At 39.7% G+C, this 14,244-nt stretch overlaps 1 long non-coding RNA gene across 2 annotated transcripts in view; it reads right to left on the bottom strand.

The window, feature by feature from the left end:
- Positions 1 to 6,365, bottom strand: part of LOC125462483 (uncharacterized) — a 53,716-nt gene extending 47,351 nt beyond the window's left edge. For both annotated transcript variants that reach the window (XR_009447145.1, XR_009447144.1), the window contains exon 1: positions 5,905 to 6,365. This is a non-coding gene — a long non-coding RNA (uncharacterized LOC125462483). The remainder of the gene's footprint in view (positions 1 to 5,904) is intronic.
- Between the last annotated feature and the right edge of the window lie 7,879 nt (positions 6,366 to 14,244).

A 14,244-nucleotide genomic window follows, 5' to 3' on the forward strand; every position in this document is an offset into this window, starting at 1 on the left:
CGACATTATGCCATGCATTTGTGTTTTACATTTGAGATTTTCACGTACAAAGTACGAATGAGGCATCATCCATCCCTCCGGGGAATGTTCAATTCCACTAGTCTCTCTTCAAATGAATTTGACAAAACAGTCACAGCAGCGACAGAGATAACAGGGTGTAGAGCTGGATGAACACAGCAGACCAAGCAGCATCAGTGAAGGGTCTAGGCCTGAAATGTCAGCCTTCCTGCTCCTCTGATGCTGCTTGGCCTGCTGTGTTCATCCACATCTACAACTTGTTATCTCAGATTCTCCAGCATCTGCAGTTCCTACTATCTCTGAAACAATAGCAACGTGTGCCCCAGCTTTCCCACCCCCAAACAGGTTAAGTGGTACCTATACTGAATTTTCTATCTCAAAACATCACTATGATGGAGCATAAGATAATAAAATGTGAGGCTGGATGAACACAGCAGGCCAAGCAGCATCTCAGGAGCACAAAAGCTGACGTTTCGGGCCTAGACCCTCTCTGATGAAGGGTCTAGGCCCGAAACGTCAGCTTTTATGCTCCTGAGATGCTGCTTGGCCTGCTGTGTTCATCCAGCCTCACATTTTATTATCTTGGAATCTCCAGCATCTGCAGTTCCCATTATCTCTGATAATTAGATAATTCCCATTATCTAATGATGGAGCACATTATTTATATAGTAACTACATCATTGAATGAAGCTTATGTTTCTCTAATCTCTTCAAAATTCTCAATCATCACTCCGATTTCAAACTTTGCAGAATCAAGGAAGAAGCAACGTCATTTCCCCATCATGCCAATGCACAATCAGTACTATGTTCAGCTATTTGTTGGAATCAGCTTTCATCCATTAAATCAAATCTACATTAAAAAGCAGTGGCAACACTGTGACTGTAAACATTGTTAGAAAATACAAATGTAACACTGTACAATGGCAGCAGTACAAGGATACCAATAAATGGCATGTGTACCCGCTCTGTGAACTGGAGTGAAAAATAAATTGACCCCTCCAGGTCAAATAGAAATAAACTCAAAAATAAGCAATTTATTGCCCATTAATAAAGCAAAAAGATGGGTGTTACTGTGACCTTACTTGCACTGTCATATGACCAGCTCTTACTATCATTTAAGTCAGTTAAAAATTTATACATGAGTTCTTAATTACACTGAGGTCAGGCTCAGTGAAAGTTATAATTAATATTGGGAAAATAGTTGTAATTTTTGACAGTCCATGTGACAGTCTAATTTGATTGACTATGAAAATGGATACTGGTTCCTGACAGCAAGTGGGTCTTAAAATACATTCCCTCATAATAGCCAGCAAATAAAATATACACGACAAGGTAATTAAAATAATGTCCCTCTTTTTGTCCATGCACTGCCATTCAGATGTCTGGGATCGCTTGTGGCTTAAAAATGTTAACTATCTCCAGCACATTCTTCCTCTCATTTTACCAAATACCAATTCAGATTTGCCACAGAACTCTGTAACAGTGAGACACAATTATTACGTTTACAGCAGCTAAATTGAGAGGTCAGTTCAAAACAAATTATTCAGTTAATACAGAGCAACAAGAGAGTGAAGAAAGGTTTGCTTTAACTCTTCGGACCTAGTCAGACTACAGGATTCACAGTTGAAGCAAGTATAGGCTTGCAGTGTCTATCAATCAATTGTATTTACTGACAAATTAATCAACTGTCAAGTGCAAAGCTTACTGCAAACTAGACTGGCATTGTTTGCAGATTGTGTCTGGGAGCGTCTGCCTGAAAATCATGTTTTAATTTCTGTTCATTTTGGTTTATAAATATAAAAGAGGGCATTTACAAAATCTGATTATTATTTGGCATTTACAGCAATTTTTCAACCCTGCCAATGTTAGTGGTTGTTGATTTCCTTACTATTTTCACCAGTTTTTTTTGTAATGAATCTGAAATCAATATGCTATTCCAGACCTTGATTTTAGCTTTACACCCAATTCAACAGAGCGCACCTACACATACTGTTTTCAAAGAGCAGTTTCTGTCAGGTTGATTAATTATTTTAATTTACCATTCAGTCACAGACAACATAATTAACAAAAACTGGAAAAAGTAATTTGCAAAAAAGTCTGTTGTGAGTAGCAGCAGTGTTAAACCGAAACCAATTCCTCAATTTTCACTTTTCCTTTGTAAACTAATGCTTTAAGTATTAAATGTAGAATAAATTGCATATATAATTCCTGTCAAACTGAAAAAAAATACAAGAATGCAATATTTACCTGAAACAAAAAAAATCCACGAAGTTTTGCACAAGTTGGTAGCAATATTTGTTTATAGTCTGGAACTACAATTAAATAATATTGAGAGGTTGGTACCTAGTAGGTGTCACTTAAGTTTAAGACATTAGTTACACTCTGCTAATGCACACTTACATAAAAGCACTTAAAATACATATTAGAATATGTGGAACACAATATGTACTTTGTGTATATGAACTAGTCAATATCAACATTTTTCATTTAAAATATTTCTTATGAAGTTTGCCGGTACCACACAATTTATTCCTGTTTGTTGATATCCTTTCACATCCCTGTCAACTATTGATAAACTATCTGGGTGTCAGCTGTACTGGGACCCAGCCCACACAGCAATCACACAAACACAGAACACTGACTATACAGGAATATAACCAATTACCCCAAATTTCATGTCTGATGGAAAACACAGAATGAAGAACAAAATTCAATGACTTGACAAAGTCTCATTAGAAAATAAGTCAGTCAACAATAAGAGGCCACTTTTGAACCAAAAAAAAAGTGCTATTTCCTGTGGCAAAATTCCATACAATTCTAAAGAAGAAGACTTATTAATCAGATCTTTGAAATAAGTTATCCTATTCTGTCCTGTCTCTATTGGCCTATGGGCTTTCTTATTCTTGTGCTGGCTGCCACATCTCCAATATAACAGTTAAAACACGTCAAAAGTATTTCACTACAGCTTTGTTAAACTGTAAAAACCGTGGGTCCAGTCATTGTGAAAATTGCTTTGTCAATGTTAGTCCTTTTTTTTCCTTATTAGATTAGCAACCTATTTTAAAAATAGGTACTTTTAATGAGTAATTTTTGCTTTCATTAAAAAAGGGACATTTGCCTTCAATTTTATCCCATTTTAAAATAGAGGTAATATCATTCGTAATTAGAGTCATGAAGTTGAAGCTTTTCATCAGGCCCTTGCCAGCAATAACATGCAAGAGACAAACTTGGAAAGAGAACCCTAATTTGCCTAAATTGCACTGGATATTACATTTCCATCATGTTGATTTTCATGCCCAAATAAAATTGCATTACTCAAAACATTGACAAATCTGAAACACAAATATTTCTAAGGACATTGAATAGGATTTTAAAATGTTGCTCTCATTATGATAGCTAACTTGAGAAATGTAGATAATTTTGGCAAAACATGAAACGTATAGGTTAAAATTGTCAACACAAACAACACCTTTTGTGATCCATCTAATCAATTTTGTACCACGGATGATTACTGCAGGAACAATAAGGATTTTTAGGGGCATTATGATTGTGTAGCTGAAACACACCTGCCCCCAAAAGTCCCTCACTTTCCCTGCGGAACTGTGCGTACTCTTAAACATAGTCTGAGCTATTGACCTAACTGAAGCTAAGGACATACATATTGATGCTAATCCCATTTTGTAACGAGGTTGTTTCAAGATCTCTCACCTTCCCTGCAGTTTTGCATGTCAATCTCTCCAATTAAAGTCAACCCAAAGACATTTCTTTCAAACTGTTTTAAAAAGCGCAAATAGTATTTTTAAAAATGTAAAACATTAGTAAAGAATTACTGAATTAGGATGGAACACCTTTCAGCTTGTGATTTTAAAGCGAAAGTTTAAAAAATTAGCACTTTCTGAATTAACATAATTGGAAAGAGCAGCTAAAATAATTAAAAAGCAATGCTAAATCTTGACTGAAACAAGAGAAAGTTTAACAACATCTGGGGAGTCTTTTTGAGATCATTTAAAACACTCAATATCATTAACCGCTGCATCACATTTTCGTTGTCACATTGTTTCGAAAAGAAAGATGCGACCACGGGTTTAATGATTATTCACACCTTTTTTTCCCCAACTCCCAGGATATTCCTCATGCAAAAGGCCCGGAACGGGGCTGAAGTTTAAACTTGCAGACGAGAACGTGAAGTCCAAAAGCGGGACTTTGCGGGCCAGTTGGTTCCTGTTCAAACATCTCATCTCGCCCTCAAAATCCCGCTCCAGGATTCACTCCCATATCGGCTCATCCTTTTTAAACCCCCTTGCCTCTGCACCCCACTCCCCCTCCCCTAAACACACACACAAATCCATCTGCCCAGCGTCCCCACATCCTCAGTCCTCGGCACACGAGCGAGTTGTCAAACTGTTCTTCGAGTCAGTCACCCGACCCGACTTGCATCAGTACAACTGAATCTCGAAGGGAAGAGTTGGAGACTGCGGCTGCTCGTCTTGAGAGCGATATCTTATCGCTCGCACGCATTGTACACATTCCAAATACTAAACACCGTCTTGTTACTGCAACAGGAGACTTCATTCCTCTGAAACTGAAACTGTATCGATTGTGTAACTAACACGCAGTGAATATTTCAAACCATTCTCGACTGTTACACTTTAAAAAAAAATTCCTGGCGTTCTTTAAACAGTTGGTAAAACTGAATATTTTCACGGAGGTCTGCAGCAACAAAATGCCCTACCGATAGTCTGCCAAAGAGCCTGGCGATTCTCACACTACACCGAACTGTTTAAATGCCTCCATTATTTATTCCGATTGTTTACAAATCTATTAAAGTGCCTAGATCTCTCCGAATTGTTTGATTAGCCGACCATTAATTTTCTGTTTCCACACCCCTCCCCACCCACGTCCCCTCCTCCCTTCCCAAATTACAAATAAAGAGAGAAAACCAGCGAACCTGGTTAGTCCAGTTTCCGTCTGGGGAATTGGCAAAGCTGTCAATTTGGAAACGGGGCGGCCCAGGCATTTCACATGTTTATGTCACATGTTCAATTTCACATGTTAATTTCACGTGTTAACTTCGCATGTTAAATTTTTCCGGGGCTTCTTTAAAATGCCACCTGTTAATCACTGGCGCGTTGTTAATTTCGCACATTAATCTCGTACATTACATTTCGCACGTTCATCCTACACGTTACCTTCACACGTTTAACTGCGCCTCTGACTTTTTTAATCCTCCCCCCCCCCCAAATCTCAGCGCCTGACAGACGTATTTATGTTTATTTAATCAGTGGCGTTGTAAGAAAGGCTCTGCGCTTGTCAGAATTTCGAGATAGGAAGTGTTAATAAATCTGCCACACCACAGATCTGTTTACGCAACTTCCAGAAGGTCGGCATTGAGCAACAGACTGGAATACTGTATTTGTCCCCACTGCGTGAGCCGTTTTAAACCACACTGACACACATACACGGCGATTATACTTGGGCGACAGATCCTACCTACATCAGACTCGATCATAACCAAGGGACCACGAGTAGTCTAGTCACTGTCTACGTGAAGTGTCATAGATTTATATGATATTCACGTAAAACAAAAAGAAACTGGTCCCATCTTCCCATCTGTTCTCTCGGAGCCCCTTGCAGCCAGAATGTGAATAGATGGTACTGCAATGCTACGTCCAAATCTGTCCTGACAATTTTATTTACATATTTAAAAAAACAAATGCCTTTTCACCTCCTCCCTCGGCCCTCCATGATATCTACCTATTATATCGCCACTGTCTCAATGCCAACACCCCCAGTTTCTACTATTCCGTCTGCCGTTGTCACACACCCAGGACGAACGTTTATGAATGAGGCGAAAACGTTCAAAAAAAAATCAGACCGAATACTCACACGCGGATTGAGAAGTTTCGAAGCTCCGGCGTCAGTTCCCTCCCTCCCTTGTACCGCCGAACACGAGTGATCTCTCGCCCGCTCGTTCACAGCAAACCCTGAGTCATTATGGACTTTTTTTTCCCAAAGATCACATTGCTGAAAGAAGATTTCTACATGGTCACGCCACCAGCTTTTTTTTACCCCTGAATGTCTGCTATGGGGGAGGGAGCATGATTTGGAGGGGAGGGGATGTTGAAGAAAGAGACGGAATTACAAACAAAAACTTTAAAATAAAAACACTGCTTGAATTATTTCCCCAAATATCCGAATTGTTATTCCTCAGTCAGTCGTCGCCCATTAGAAATGTTATCGTCTCCTTGTGCGGCCAATATTGACACATTTTTATTGCGAGAGCCAATGTTTTAAAGTCGGCTGTGAATATAGTTGCCCTAAAGTCCGGGTTTGTACTGAATGGGCTATTCCCCCCCTAAGAAGTCACCTCCAAATATAGTAACGCGGAAGGGGCATTCCTAGAAATTAGGGAGACGTCAAGAAGTGTGGCTGCAGATTCTCCGCTTTCCAACTGCAGGGGGAGCCCTAGAGACAAATCCTGTCACCCAGACAGCTCCCTTCGTAAATCCTCCCTTTCACAGATTCAGAGTTGTTAAACAGCACAAGGCCCTCCATGTCCTCAACTCTCATCAAACTGACTTTCCCTGATCATCAACTAACCAGAGCTTTCTAAAACAAAGTGAAAACACTGCACAGCAACTGGTGCAAAATTAGAAACTGCTAGAGAAAACTGGCAGGCCTGGCAGCATCTGTCGAGAGAGAAAGCAGTGTCAATGTTTCGAGTCCAGTGACCCTTCTTCAGAACCAGAGGCAGCTAGGAAAAGGGAGCATATTTGCTTATAACAGGGGTTGGGTGTGGGTGCGTGGATAGGTGGAGCCCGAGCGCAGCAAGAAGGTGATCGAAAGTTAGGCAGACAATGGAATGGTTGATGGTGTGCCAGGGAGAAAGAAAAGCTGATATTGGGGACCACGAGCTGATGAAATTTGGATTAACTGTGCTGAAAGCAGCCCCATGTCATGACTGACACCTGGCGTAGTTTGACCCTCTCCAACATCCATACCAACCCTCTCCAGGGGCACTATCCTCACTCACATGAAGAGAATTGGAAGTCTAAAGCAGTAAATACACATCCAGAACCAATAATATTTTCAAAGAGTGGGAGAAACACTGTTATGGTTTTAGTTATAACAGTGATGCAACTGTAACTTTTCCTTGTTGTATATCTGATATCAAAATAGAAGTTTCCTGCAGTTAGGTGGAAGGAGACAGTTTTTAGTTCCCTCGGCAACTCACTGAAGTTTTTTCAACAGCACCTTTACCATCTAGAAGGCCAAGGGCAGCAGATAATTGCAGACACTGCCACCTACAAGCTCTCCTCCAAGTCACACATCATCCTGACTTTGAACTATGTCATAATTCCTACATTTTCGCCGGGTCAAAATCCCAGGACTCCTTAACAACTCTGTGGGTGCCCCTACACTACCTGGGCTGCAGCAGTTCAAGAAGACAACTCACCTGCACCTTCTCCAGGGCAATCAGAACAATACATACCAGCCAGCCAGTGATGTCCACACCTCATTGAATGCATAATCAAAACTTAGAACAATCTTTCTTTCTTGTAAACAGAGATAATGGGAACTGCAGATGCTGGAGAATCCAAGATAACAAAGTGTGGAGCTGGATGAACACAGCAGGCCAAGCAGCATCTTAGGATAATGTAGAAATCGTAGCAGCCAATTTACCCACTGCAAGCTCCCACAACAGTAATGAAACACATGAGCAAATAATATGAATTTTTTCCATTGCTGAAAGATCAATGTTGCCCAGACAGTAGGAAGATGCCACTGTCATTAGAGTTATGAAGCTTTTGCATCCACCTGACAGGGAAAACAAGGCTGTTGTTATAACACCTCATTTGCAAGACAGTGCCTTCAGTGCGATATTGCCTCGGTAACAGATCTTACAGTGAAACTTTGGACAGAAATCACCTAAAGTTCACATGCCTGTTTCTATTAGTTCCATTCTAAGCTGATGGGTGTATACATTAGGTCACTGCTGTTATTTCTCAGATCTGCTTTGAATCTGCCCTCTACTGATAGAGTGAAAACCCCTTTACTGTAGTAAGTGAATATGAACAGCATTGGGCTAGCTCTCAGTGTATAAGGACATGCAATGCTAAAATATATTAAATTCTGCACTCATTATTAACCCTTGACAATTTTAGTCAGAGAGGTCTTAAAGCTGCCTGTTACAAAATGTGATTACAAGCAATTCCAGCGTAGTGAAGTATGCTACGGTTGTGTTTAGACAAGAATGAGAGAACTTTACTGTACTTTTATCCACATTGTGTTAAATCTGACCTGACAGTACTCATTAAATTAAGAAAAATTCCCTAGCAATGATGCCCTCACATTGGTGCACCCACTCCCAAAATAGTCTGTAATCCACAATGCATTGGACATTAAAACTGCTCCTATAGAATAATAATTAGAAAAGTTCAATTTTGAAGTCTCAATTTCCATTATGAGGGATGATCAACCTCATAACTTTTGAATTAATAGTTCCTTCTTGGCTCTGAGAAAACCTAATTACCCTTCTGAGAACATTTGATCTAACCTCTTGCTGTTTGTATTTTTCTGCAGCATCATTGTTGCTGACCTCTCGCTGCCAAAGACACACACAAATACAAATTCATATGAACACATTTTTCACATTATCTGAAAGATATTACACACTGAAATATATTGATTAAAGCAAGTCTACATTTAAAAATGATAACTTTGCATGAGTATCACATTTGAGTACATAATTTAAAACTAGTTTCCTTATGTTAATAATATTGTTTCTTTTCCTGATGTTCCATTTTCCAAAGAATTTTCAGAAGTACCCCAGCTATTTAAACTGTTACATGTTATTTATTTCTGTGTTCAGGAAATGAATATTGCCCATTCTCAAAATATACAGAAAGAGTTACGTCTGTCATGTGGTTCCCCCCAACTCAACCAAAGATAACTTGACAGCTTCACAGGAAGGCAAGTCATTTTTGGATTATTTATTGCAATGTTTGGAGAGGATAATGCTAAATGCGGATGGTATCAATTCACATTGGAATTCTGAGGGATATAACATAATGCTGATATGGGGACATTGAAGATCGGTGACAACAACCATCAGAGCAATGTCACAGTATATTCATAGACAAGTGGTTCAAGAGAGTCATTACCAAAAGCTAATGGCTGGATGCAAAAGTTTTCTGTAGTTCAGTGAGTTTAAGTTTAAATTGAAAGTGAGCAGAGTGTCCAGTTTTCTATAATTCACTCACACCAGTTTGCTCATGGAATAGTTTCTTTGTAATCTAGTATTTTCTGTTCTTCTTGAAAATAATTTAGAAAATGTGTACATTTCAAAAGTTCTGGTGACGTTTCTGCATGTTTGTTTGAACAGAGGATCTGTGTGTAAGAACAAAACGGAGAGGAAGTTTGAATTGAATGAAAGCAGAGATGGAAGAGATAGAAAATAGATGACCAATTCACCATCATCTATTTGACACCGTCACAAAAGTTCATGGTCTGTGTCACTGTCTCGAATTTATGGGGCTGTTGAGTTAGCGTGGTGCAAGGCGGAGGTGAATATATTGAAATGTGAAACTGTGATCTCCCCCTTTTGGTATTGCACCATCCCACAATATAATTATACGTGACAAAGGCATTGCTCATTGCTGTCTCCACACTGAGTCAGAATATCTTTTTAAGAGTTGAATTAAGAGCAGCTTAACATAATGAATGCAAATAATTTCAAAACAAATCTTTGAATACCTATGCTCATGCTACACACAACACACACAGTCCATTAATCTGGAATGCATTTAAAATATAACGCCAGAGGTGGAAAAAAAAATCAGCTGCAACATAAAGGCTGTATGTGTTGGTTATAAAATTAAGCCCAAGTAAATCCATTGAATATTTCCATCCATTTGTGGTGAGATGCAGAGCAAGGAAATAATTAGCACCAATGTGCTTTTTAAAAATAACCTTCAATGAAAACACTGAAAACAAAGATAACAAAGTGTGAAGCTGGATGAACACAGCAGGCCAAGCAGCATCTCAGGAGCACAAAAGCTGATGTTTCGGGCCTAGACCCTTCATCAGAAAAGTTAACATTTCAAGTCGGCTATGATTAATCTTCAGAACGGGAGCTTTTACATGTCTGTATTTTCTGTTTTTGTTTCAGATTTCCAGCATCTGTGGTACTTTGCTTTTATTAAGAGTGATCTATGATTGATAAAGATCAGAACAAGTTTCGAATTGAGTTTATCTATCACACAGATGGAGAAGTGACAAATGCATTGATCAGACCCTTCCCAGTCTTATGCAGATCCTTATCCCTTTTCCCCAAGTTGGGGCAGGAGGTGGATATTGTTAGAGTCGAAACATTGATGACTGCAGGTGTATACAGATGAAAACCACTCTTGTCAATATGACTAGTCCAACCAGAGAAAGACAGTTAGCCCAACATGAGGCTATTCTTGTCCTTGGCTGGGATCATTGATTTGATATTGAATATTTGATAGAAATTTTCTTAATGATCTAGGTCTGCTTACAGGAGAGAAAACAAATTTTGACAAAATAGAATGGCATCTATTCCCGGTGCACCAACCTCTATCCACTGTTACAAAACCTTCATTTTTGTTGACAATGAAATTTTTATCTCCTCTTGCACCATAACTCGTCAATCCCCGGTTTCCATCTGTGCTGCCATCTTTTCAGACCTAAGGACCACATACTTTAATCCAACTTCTTCCATATCATACATCTAGGATCTGGCACATGGAAGCAATTTTGTTAATGTGTTTATTTACAGCTTTTAGAGTATTCCTGCAACAACACATTATAGAACTGAACAGTGTAGTTTCACCCACCTGAGCTTTCAATAGGCTTTATAAACTAATCTAACTTTGCACTCAGGATTTATGGCATGATTTGACCCCTCAAGTGGCTAGTAACTTTGAACACAGCTGCAGCCAGCTCTTACTTTACTGACAGGCAAAACTTATTTTTAACTGATGGTTTAATTTCAATTGTTATTGCAGTGGCGATTGCACTCATCCAGTTGATGAGGTAAGGGTTAACGCGAACTCCTGATATTATTGGAAGCTGTTGAGTTAAGATTAAGTATAAAGTAGTAGCCCTGGGAAGCAGTATGAATATAGATTGCAAGAGTTTCCTGACAGAAATACTATTCAAGAGTATTAGTTTGCCAGGAATGTTTATTTATACAGTCCTGGAATCCTGTGGAGAAACCCTTGTGTACATCATTTACACTTTATGAAGGCCCTTGGAAAGATAAAGTCCTACAACTTTCACAGAGTAATAAATAAACAGAAGTGTCTCTTAAGTGTGTAATAATGATGAAAAGGTTCAGGTACATCACAAACCACAAACACTTGACGGAAGTTCAAGTGGTTTATAAATGTTACCTAATAAGACTTTGCCACAACTGTGGGCATGCTGCCAGGCAAATTTTTTTTTAACCGTTTGTCAACACCCAGGGTAACACGCAGGATGCATCATGATAGACAGTAGCAGATCCCCAGTAAACTGTATCGCAAAGGCAATCTTTCTGTTCACAATAACTGTCCGATTTAATTGTTAACAATTCTAAAGATAGAAAAAGGTTGCTGGATATGGCAAGTGGTATTCCAAGCAGTGTCTTGGATTCTTTTCCCTTTGATAATTTTTGAAAACACTGTTACTTTTCTATGTAGCACCTTTTGTGCAGACAGGTTTCACCTTACAAACTACAGTTGCTTTTTAATGCAATCTGAAATGGCCTAGCAAATTATATTACAAAAATGTCACCTCAGAGAAAAATAATCCACAAAGACACAGCGATAATCCAGTATTGAATCAGAGAAACACCCAGACAATAATATAGAACAAAGGACTGTGGATGTTGGGGATCTAAACCAAAAAGGATTGATGATGAAACTCAGCAGGTCTGGCAGCATCTGTCGCGAGAAAGCAGAGCTAAACATTTCAGAACCAGTGACACTTGGTCAGGGCTGAAAGCAGCTGGGAAATGGTGGCATTTGTGATGATAACAGAAGTTGCATTGGGGGTAGGGGGGGATTGAAGGAGTGAATCAAATAGATGGAGTCGGTGGCCAAAGAGAGAGAGAGAGAGAGAGAGAGAAAGGGTGAAACAATAAGATAGATAATAAGCTGGGGAGTGGATAAATGCTGAAAGGGTGCCAGCATGGGTGAATAGTTGAAGCAAAAACAAAAGTTGAGAGAAACTGAGTTCTGAGCAAGAGTCACTGGACCCGAAACATTAACTCTGATTTTTTTCTTCACAGATGCTGACAGACTGCTGAGCTTTTCCAGCAGCTTCTGTTTTTGTTTGACTTACAGCATCTGCAGTTCTTTCAGTTTCTAATTTGTGAATAGTCGAAAATGGGTTGGCTTTGCTGGGAGTAACTCATTTGGAACAAGGCCTGTGAGTGTGGGGGTGGGGTAACGAATATGGATTTAATTGAATATCTACACTGTGTAAACAGGCCATTTGGTCTATTGAGTCCATACCTATCCTCCCACCCAGACCCACCACTATCCCTATAACCCTGCATTTCCCATTGCTAACCCATCCAGCCTGGTCATTCCTTGACACTAGGGAAATTTAGCTTGGCCAATCCACCTAACCTGCACATCTTTGTACTCTGGGAGGGAAACCAGAGCAAACTCATGCAGTCATGGGGAGAATGTACAAACTCCACACAGATAGTCACCCAAGGGTGAAATTGAACCCAGGTCCTTGGTGCTGTGAGGCTGCAGTGCTAACCACTGAGCCACCGTCCCGTTTCTAAAAGCCATGGTATTCATCTTCTGAAAGCGTTAGACGCAATGTTGAGTCTGGAGGGGTGTAAGGTACTTCAGCATAAATTTAGATGCTGTTCCTCCAGCTAGCATTGGTCTGAGTTGAATCATGGCCGAAGGCCTGAGGCAGAAACATTGGTCAGGGAACATGGAGGTGTGTTGAAATGGCAAGCAACCAGAACCTCTGGGTTATTTTTATGGACAGAGTTTAGGTGTGCTGCATTTTGGTTACCCAGTCTACATTTCATCTCCCAAATGTACAGGAGATCACATTAGAAACAGTGAATACAGTTGACTGAAGTGCAGGTGAATCACTGCTTCATTTGGAAGGTGTGCCTGGGGCTTTGAATACTTAGACAATTCCAACTCATGTCAATCAATCCAGTAATGCCATCCAATTCGGGAAAGCCATCCCCACAGACCAGTCAAACAACAGACTAACATTCTTGTAATTTCACAGCATGATTATTTATCCTTAACGTCTTCACCACCCTTATCCATCCTATTGACAGGGGAACCTAGGCACATGGTGTAGAGTCAATTGGGACTGGCAACTGAGCGCTCAATACTGAATCTGAAGCCTGCAGAATTTCATGAGTTGAGGTCCAATTAGGCCAAAGAAACTTATTCAATATTACCCATGTTCCTCCTCAAGGAATGAATCAATCATTGAAGAAAAGTTTCAACGCATACTTCTCCGAGTGATTGGGTCATATTATAGCTGAGCCATCCAAACCCTGAATGAAAGAATGCCAAACTGCATTTTCAGCCTGCATTATATTGCATTCTGACCTGACCTTGTGCCATACACAGGGAAAGACAGCAAAGCAGCTATAGTACTGAACTAGTCCTGGACTAATAATATGGAAATGTGAATTCAAAACTCATCATAGCAACCTGTGAATTGAACTCAGTTAGCTGAGAAAATATAGAATTGCAAAGTTGTATCCAGATGTGGAAACTACTAGGCTGTTGTAAATAAGAACTGATTCACTAGTATCACTTGAGGCAAGGAAATTCACCGTCCTTATCTGACCAGACTCCAGATTGCCAGCAATACAGCTGACTCTTGAATAACCAACACAGGTCTCAAGGACAACTGGAAATAGATACAACTCGAGGCCTTTTCCATGATGCCCACATTCAATCGATGAATTAAAATAAATGCCCACATGTGGAGTGATCATTACACAGATTCAGTTTAATCTTCACAATGATGTCACCCCCTATTGTGTTGTATGCCATTAGCACAATGTTAAATGAGACAAACTAAAGGTAGAGTTAGACCTCCATGTCTGAGGGGCTGTGAGGCATGGAGGGAACAAACTAAAGCAGCTGAATTTATATCACCACACCATGTAACCTCCTGACCTCGTGCATTCCTCATTACTCCATCACCATTAATCTGAGAGAA

This window comes from Stegostoma tigrinum, chromosome 23 (genome assembly GCF_030684315.1).
Source record: "Stegostoma tigrinum isolate sSteTig4 chromosome 23, sSteTig4.hap1, whole genome shotgun sequence".
Classification (NCBI taxonomy): domain Eukaryota; kingdom Metazoa; phylum Chordata; class Chondrichthyes; order Orectolobiformes; family Stegostomatidae; genus Stegostoma; species Stegostoma tigrinum.